Source organism: Bubalus kerabau, chromosome 14 (assembly GCF_029407905.1).
Source record: "Bubalus kerabau isolate K-KA32 ecotype Philippines breed swamp buffalo chromosome 14, PCC_UOA_SB_1v2, whole genome shotgun sequence".
Lineage (NCBI taxonomy): Eukaryota > Metazoa > Chordata > Mammalia > Artiodactyla > Bovidae > Bubalus > Bubalus kerabau.
Window position 1 is genome coordinate 73,132,896 of NC_073637.1, and position 8,767 is coordinate 73,141,662.

Consider the following 8,767-nt stretch of genomic DNA (forward strand, 5'->3'; position numbering starts at 1 on the left):
TTGCCATTTTATAGATGAGGATATGGGGACTCAGGTGTTAAAATGACCTGCCCCGAGATGATAGATAGACCTGGATTGCATTTTAGGGTATTTGACCCCAAAACCCATTCCAGAAACCTGTATACCTGAGAGCATGCTTGCATGTTCAGCTTCTTTATAGTCACTGCTAGATGGACAGACATAGTTAAGATCTCAATAAATACTGGTCAGTTATCAGTTTGAGGCTCTATGGCAGAGTGCAGTCGGGGATGGGAGAATTGAGATTTAATTACAATTTTAAAATATTTGTTTTCAATACCTACTTGATCCTGCTATGACCGGCCATTTCTCTGTACACTTGAAATTCAGATAAACTGGATTAGAATCACCAGCTCTACATCCTGGTTAATGTCTCTTCTGACCCTTAGTTTTATTCTCCTGTCTCCAAACAGGTTCTGTTTCTGAGCCAACTTGATGCAAAATTCACCCCCTGCAAGTTTCCAACAAGACATCTAACCTCACAATGCCATGTTTTTCTACTACTTCTCCTGACAGTTTTGAGGTCACATTGCACAGTTCAAATATTTTGCTAGTAGCCTGCTGGCAGTTGGGGCTCTCAAACTCACTTTCCCCTTCTGCTGCTCTCCGGCCCCAGACACCCACGTCACACATTTCCCAAGTCTATCAGAAATCCATGCTTGAGCCCCCACCGGGAGACCTCTTCTCTCACCTTCCCCATGAAGCAGTGTCTCTTCTCCCTCTTTATTTTTCCTTTTTTGGAAAACTGATGAGTAAATTCCTCTGCATTTCAAATCTTAACAGTTTTATGCACATTCTCATTGAATCCTTACGCTCACTCTTTTTTGTCCTGATTTTATGATGAAAAAACAGGCTCAGGAATGTTGTGGATTTTGTCCAAGTCCAGTTGTCACCAGGGGAGCTGTGTGGGGAGCCTTCACCCTTGACCTGGATTCCGCTGCTCTCTCCACTCCATCCTGCCTCCCTGGTCTGACGGAGGCGTAGTGGAGAGCATAACAATTCTGCCTTAGCTAGTCAGCTCTATCAGTGCTTCTCAGTGGAGGGAACTGATATTTTAGATGGGAAGGTTTGCTTCAGGGAACTCTCCTGGGCTTTGCAGGATGTCTGACATTTCTGAAAAGTGAAAGTGAAAATGCAAGTTGCTTAGTCATGTCTGACTCTTTGCGACCCCATGGACTTTACAGTCCATGGAATTCTCCAGGCCAGAATACTGGAGTGGGTAGCCTTCTCCAGGGGATTTTCCCAACCCAGCGATCAAACCCAGGTCTCCCGCATTGCAGGCAGATACTTTACCGGCTAAGCCACAAGGGAAGCTCAACAATACTGGAGTGGATAGTCTATCCCTTCTTCAGCAGGTCTTCCCAAGCCAGGAATCGAACTGGGGTCTCCTGCATGGCAGGCAGATTCTTTACCAACTGAGCTCTGAGGGAAGCCCCTGGCATCTCTGGTCCCACCCATAAAATGCTCCAGTCATTGTGGCAAGTAATGAAATGTCCCTAAACATTTCTGAAGATCACCCTTTGGGGAGGGGTGGTACCGCCCCCATGGAGAAGAATAGACCATCCCTATGGGTCAGTGGACTGATAAATCATTTCAGTGTTAGTCAATGAATTGGAGGCGGGCATGAATATATCCAGCCGTACTAGTGTAGAAGTGGCATTGTGAAGCAACACGGTCAGAGGAGAACAGAAGACAGTAGGGAAGCAGTGGCCATCCTCTCCTCTCCCCCAGCCCCCTTAACACAGAGAGCCCACGGAAGGCCCAGACTACAAGCTCATTCTCCTTCCCTGAAAGTAAACCGTGTGTGGAATCCAAAGCAGCAGGGGATGCAAGACCCAGGAAGTGGTGCTTCGGAAAGCAGCAGGAAGGGAGTAGCCGGCTGTTAGTGGTGGAGAAATCACTTGGCTAGAGGAAGGAGGCCTGGATCCAGGGATGACTACAAGTCCTCTTGGCCATGTTTCCCAGTCTGGGGACCTTGGGAGATCAGAAATGCTGGTCATTTTATTTACTGAGGATTCTTAATACTTTGATTGTTATGTACAGCTTAGCCTGCTAATGATTTCCATGTTTCCCAGATGCTTCAGCCTGAATCATCTTTATCCCTTAGAAGAAGGAAAGTCCAAGGCCATGATTTGATTCTGTTTATAAACCATAACCCTCGGGCCCAGGCTCAGGACTTGTGCTGCCCTCTTTATCCCTCTGGCAAGTCACAGGCTCTGGGTTAGGGAGATGCATGATCTTAGATGTTAGCAGAGTCAGATGTGCCCAGTGGAAACAGTCTGGCTAACTCACAACAGATTCTCAGCCCTCTTGGCTCTTCTCCAGAAATCACGTCTGCTAGGATTTCTGCAACAGATCTGGTAGTTGCTGACTTGGAGAACTTGTAAGCTGTTTGTGAATTCACAGTGAATGGCCCGAACTCCAGACACAAATTCCCATTGACAGTAAGGGACTGGAAATGTACAGAAAATGCATTGAAAGCTTTTTTGGTGAAGTGTGTGTGTGTGTGAAAGAGAGAGAGAGGGAGAGACACAGAGACAGAGAAAGAGAGAGACAGAAGCAAGGAGAGTGTGTGATATAAAAATAATTTAGGTTGGTAGAGGCTAGACAGTCTCTAAATGGAACATCTTGCATAGATGGCTACATTGGGAAGGAAGTCAGACTGGAATGCTAAGTTCTAATGATTTTCCTAACACTAAACATAACCTCTCAAGACATTCTACCAAAACATGGCATACTCTACTAAAAGGCCAGTGTATAACTTTTGATAATTGAGAGAAACAGGATAGGCAGACATAGGATATAGGAAAACTGATAAAGCTTACCAGAATTCATAGATTGTGTGTGTGTGTGCATGTGTGTGTTATGGCACATTCTGTAAACTCTTTTGGTAGAAGATCAGATTATTTTCTAAGAGCTTTTCCTTTTTGAAGCACCAGTGACTTCTTGTGTTTTTTAAATTTATTCAATACATGCTTCTTAGATTCTGACTCCATCTCAGGTACCACTCACACACTGCTTTTGTGTGTGTGAGTATGCCTGTGATGTGTGGGACAGATAGTAAGTTATAGAATTAGGAGAATAGATAGGAACTGGCTGTTGCAGATTTATTGCTTGTTGGCTAAGCAATGAATCCCAAAAAGCAGAAGAAAAATCATATTTATGCCTAATAATTGATTGCATGATATCATTGACCGGCCAGATTTCTGCTGGTACCTTCTCTCTGGAAACAGCTTCTTAGGATGGGCAGATGTATGTAAATAATTGTGTGGACAAGTACAGCATTGATTCTTTGTAGACCAAGTAGTGTTTGAAGAGCCATCTTAAATCTTAGAGTGAGTCTAGAGAATTGAAATTGTGGGGGTCAACTCTTAGATGGATGATATTGGTAAGTTACTTTTGAGAACTAGAACTTGGGTTTACTGGTAGGACATGTCTTCCCAGCCACTGTCACTTGAAGATGATGTTAGGAGCCTTTAGAAGGGTCTTAGCTCTTTCCAGTGGCAGGTGAGCAGTGAACATATTAGTATTAACTTAATAACATCTAAATAGAACCTTAATGACCTGAAGGGGTTAAAATAGCTCCTCCTATTGCTCAGTCAAGTGACCTATGATATACAGACTAACTACTCTGAGTCAGTAGAACAAAGTCCAGTGAAAAAAGATAAGAACAACAAATCAGGAATCAGTCATTTGTTTGAGTGTCTTCATATTGTTCTGCTTAGCTAGTATTATGTGCCAATCATCTCTAAACTTAGTGGTTCAAGATAATTTATTATTTTTTTCTCACAGTTCTGTGGGTTGATGGGGCTCAGTTTGATGCTTCAATTTCTCCTGACTGAAGGCTTGATCAGGCTGACTCACTACACAGCTGGCATGGTAGTGGCTGTTGGTTAGGAATTTAGCTTGGATTGTGGACTGAAGCATCTGCACATGTTCTAAGGGCATTGTCATGTGGCTTGAGCATCTCATAGCATGGAAATTGGGTTCCCCAAAGAAGGATCCCTTGAGCTAGCATTCCATAGCTGCCAGTCTCCTTGTGATCTCATTTCCCAAGTCCCAGGGTGTCACTTTGGCTGTGTGGCATTGGCCAAAGGCAAACTAGGCAGGCCAGTGTAAGTTTAAGGGGAGGGACATTAGATTTCACTCTGTGGTGGGGGAGTGTCAAGATCACACTGCAGAAGAGCATGTGGAATGGGTGATATTGTTATGGTCACTTGTGAAAAATGTGATTTGTCATTATACTTATAACTTGATACTCATATTATTTCATATATACAGTCATACTGTCATTGTTAAGACATTTTTGGGAATGGATGATGGTAAGAAGATACAACCCAGTGAAATAAAAGCAGAATTGTGGAGTGTACTGACATCAAGCTTACTTGGTTCTGAATCCTGATTTCACTCCTCTGAGACCTGTGGGACACTGGTCAAGACTGGCAATATAATTTGTGGGGTCCAGTGGAGAATTAGCTATTTTTTTCAAAATAAGAATTTTAAGGTAGTAGCATCAGATCATTAAACCAAACACGCATCCCTTTAAGTGCGTGGCCCTGTGTGACTGCACAGATTACATGTCTAGGACCGCCCCGGTCATCATCCATAACCCCTCTGAACTTCACCTGTATTTTCAAATTGAGATAATACTAACCCACCTTGCAGTATGGTCGTAAAGGAAACTTGAGACGAATTCATGTGACAGTGTTTGTTAAGAAGAGGTCATATAAAAATGGAAGGCGTCATTAAGGTGGGCTGTAATTCAACAAGACTGGTGTCCTTTTAAAAAGGGGAAACGAGGTAGATTCAAATATAAGGAGAATGCCATGTACACATTGAGATGGCCATCTGCGAGCTGAGGAGACAGGCCTGGAGCAGACCCTCCCCTCAGAGCCCTCGAAAGAGCCAACCTGCTGACACCTTGACTCCAGACCTCCAGCCTCCGGAACTGAGACAATAAATTTCTGTTGTCGAAGCCAACAGTTTGTGGTACTTCGTTTTGGCAGACCTAACAAAGACAACCTAAACAGCATATTAAAAAGCAGAGACATTACTTTGCCAACAAAGGTCCGTCTAGTCAAGGCTATGGTTTTTCCAGTGGTCATGTATGGATGCGACAGTTGGACTATAAAGAAAGCTGAGTGCCGAAGAATTGATGCGTTTGAACTGCGGTGCTAGAGAAGACTCTTGGGATCCCCTTGGACTGCAAGGAGATCCAACCAGTCCATCCTAAAGGAGATCAGTCCTTGGTGTTCATTGGAAGGACTGATGCTGAAGCTGAAACTCCAATACTTTGGCCACCTCATGCAAAGAGTTGACTCATCGGAAAAGACCCTGATGCTGGGAAAGATTGAGGGCAGGAGGAGAGGGGGACGACAGAGGATGAGATGGTTAGATGGCATCACCGACTTGATGGACATGAGTTTGAGTGAACTCCAGGAGTTGGTGATGGACAGAGAGGCCTGGCATGCTGCAGTCCACAGGGTCACAAAGAGTTGGACATGACTGAGCGACTGAAGTGACTGAACTGAACAAACTAAGAGAGGCCTTTCCAGCACAGTACTCACCCTTTTCTCTTAGTTCCTCCTCAGCATCGAAAGGCACAAAGCTTGTGTCGGGACAGTCCTTCTTTTCATGCCCCAGAGCACATTGCCATCCACACAGGAGGTTTACTTCCAGGTCCACAAACACACAATCTGTTGAAGAGCATCTGGCTTGAGCTTCTCAGGCATCTTGGCTTTCTTGAGACTCTCACTTCTGAAGGAGCTCCTGGGCTGAGGGCCACACCTCCAGTTGTGTCCAGATGGTCTTTCCTTCGCATAAACAGCATTCAGTCAATGTCTTCAGACCATCCTTTCCTCCCGTCACTGGCTTCCTCCTAACTGGAAAGAGTGAAAGCAAGTCCGCCCTCAAATCCCCTCCAGTGAGAAGTTGCCAGTGGCTTCATCACTAGGGTGAGTGGGACCAGTCATGCCATCGGGGCCACAAATCAAATGTAGCCGATTCTTCACAGTCAGATACAATATTGTTTCCTCTGCCCTCCCTACGAGCAAGTGGTCAGAGCCGTAATGACTCCTGATGGCAGGTGGCAGGACTACATCACATCTTGACATTAGCTTTTAGCTATTTTTTTTTTTTTTTTTTTATGGCTGCCAGCATGCTCAGTCAAATACCTGTCTGTCATCACAATCAGACAGGTCTTAATGTCTCTGCATTACAGAGAAGGACCTCGGCTCCCTTCCAGCCCATTTATTATGGTCCCAGCGTAGCATTTTATCACACATTCCTCATGCATAGCCTCCTCTCCACCACCACGGAAATCTTCCAAGTTGGCAGCTTTAGTGTCTACTGCCATTAATCTTCACTAGGCTGGGATCACAGGGCAAGGGATGATTTATTGCAATTACCTGTTCTAGTGCAGAGCTCAGGTGAGCTGGGCTCACATGCATTTACTGGGTTCCCTTCCATTCTCCCACAGCCAAGGAGTAAAGCCTGCCTGCTTTGTTTCCATGTGTATCTTTTTGCATTTAGCTCATGAAATGTTAGTTAATTAATGGAGAAGTGAGGAAATAGATTTAGATAGTAGTAGGGTTATGGATAGACATGGTGAAGCCTGGCTGTTCAAAGCCAGAACTGACACTGACATTTGACAGTCCATTTAATTTCTTTGTTGTTTCTGCATTTTAAGAAACATCCAAAGGAAATTCGAAACTGCGCTTACCTGCCACTTTCTGCACCATCTGTTCCAGGTGATTAAAACCAATCTGCATATCGTGTGTTTCATTTCCAATTTCTCGCTCCCTAGGATGGCAGGGGGCAGTGCATGAAGTGGGGATAATGTGTGCTTAGGTTCTGCTGGTGAGGGAGAAGGGGGGTAAGGGTGGAATAACAGGGGAGAAGAAGTTCCATGGAAAGCCCTTTGCAGCAGAAACAAACGTGTTCCTGAAAGTTGCCCTCTGTTTCTCCATTACCAGCTCTGATGGCGGCTCCTTGTCTGCTCTAAGTAAAAATGTCCTAACACTCTCATGCCCCTGGCCTGATGAAAAAGTGACTATTTTCAGGATAGGTTAAAAAGCTTGTTTTATAACCGTATCTGGGATCTGATTCATTCATGAGCTGGATATAATCTGTAGGAGACACCATTTGGTGTCTGTATGATGGATAGCAATTCATTTGTTCCCTAGTGGATGGGGTTTGGGTTAAATGATCCACCTCCCTCTACTCTTCCTTTCTTGCCCCTGTCCCCTTCTCTCTGATGAAGCTCGCTGCTGTGGTTGAGCTGCCCAATGAAGAGACCTACGTGGCAAGGGACTAAGAGTGATCTTTGGCCAGCAGCCAGGGAGGAGCTGAAGTCTCCTTCCAAGGTCCTGTAAGAGACTGATTCTTGCCCATCATGTGAGCTTGGAGGCAGATGCCCGTCCAGTTGAACCTTGAGATGCCTGCAACCCCAATGGCACCTGGATCAAAGCATGGGAGTGAAAGACCCTGAGATAGAGCATCCAGTTAAGCCTCCCCCAGGTTCCTAGTTCAAGGAAACTGTGAGAGGATGTGTTATTTTAAAACTTTTTTTTTGTGTGTGGGGCATTTTGTTACATAACCATAGATAATTAATACAACATAGATAACGTCAACACACAGGAATATTTCTAGAATTCTCTTTGCTATAGAGAGGAATCTGGAGAAAGGTATATTTGCCTTAGAGTTCTGTAAGGAGTACAAAATGAGCCCAACAAAGTAACGATGAAGATATTAAACAAATCTGGATGGCACAGACACCCACCGAGCGGAAAGTAGCCTTGTCACTGAGCAGGTGCTGGAGGCCTGCCCTGGTGCCAGGGCTATGGTGCCCTCTGGTTATTAACTTGTTGGGGGGGTGCGGTTTCCATGTGGTTCTGGGAGAAGGGGTGTGGCAACTCACAGGTACTTGTGGGGCTCAGAGACGGGCTGAAATATCTCCCGGGATGAGTATGTCCGTGTTTTAAGTACGTCCAGCGTGCCCCTCCTAGTGTCCCCCTCCTGGATACCAGCCCTGGGCCAGTACAGAGAAACTCGTTTCAGGTCATGTCATCTGAATCAGAAGGCGTGGAACCTGTTGTGGGGGAGTAGGGGCGGGGCGGGAATCCCCTTTTATTCTTTCTTCTGACTTACCGAGGAGACGCTTAAAGGGTTCCAAGTCTCCAAAAGGCCAGAAGCCGCCGGCTTTTCCATTTGGCTTATCCGTAACTCATCTATGACAAGCCCAAAGGTTTCAGAGAACAGCCCCTTCCCACAGCTGGAAGCCCAGGCTTTGCTCGACACCTTGTCTCCCGTTTTCATGCATTAGTGACTGTAATTCTACAGCCGTGCAGGAGCCTGGGCAAGGCAGGCCTCTTAAACATTCAGCTGCATGCTTGAACTGGGGGAAATCACAGCTGCTCCTTGCTTTTGATAATGCCAGGGAAATTGGTAAATAAATAAATAACCGGGGCCCAGGGTTCATTTACTAAATACCCCAATATGTGCAAGCAAACCACATCAGGGACATCAAAGGAAAAGAAAAGCCTAATTTAGTAATAACATGGTCTCCTGCAGCCTCCCGCTTAACTCAAGTGTTAAGTTAAAAGAGGTAAATCAAGGGTTTTGAAGCACAATTTTATACTTAGTCTTCTTTTTTTCTAACCCAAAGAACAGGATCTGGAAACACTTCCTCTGTTGGCAGGGTCTGGTGTAGCTTTCCTTCCTGTGAAAGGAAAGATTTTTTGAAATAATT

The 8,767-nt window shown here is 45.1% G+C and overlaps 1 long non-coding RNA gene across 1 annotated transcript; it reads right to left on the minus strand.

The window, feature by feature from the left end:
* Positions 1-856: 856 nt before the first annotated feature.
* Positions 857-8,358, minus strand: LOC129627334 (uncharacterized). The gene is made up of 3 exons (XR_008702565.1): positions 8,167-8,358; positions 5,586-5,900; positions 857-1,131 (listed from the first exon to the last, which is right to left on the minus strand). It is a non-coding gene; the product is annotated as an uncharacterized LOC129627334 (long non-coding RNA).
* Positions 8,359-8,767: the final 409 nt, after the last annotated feature.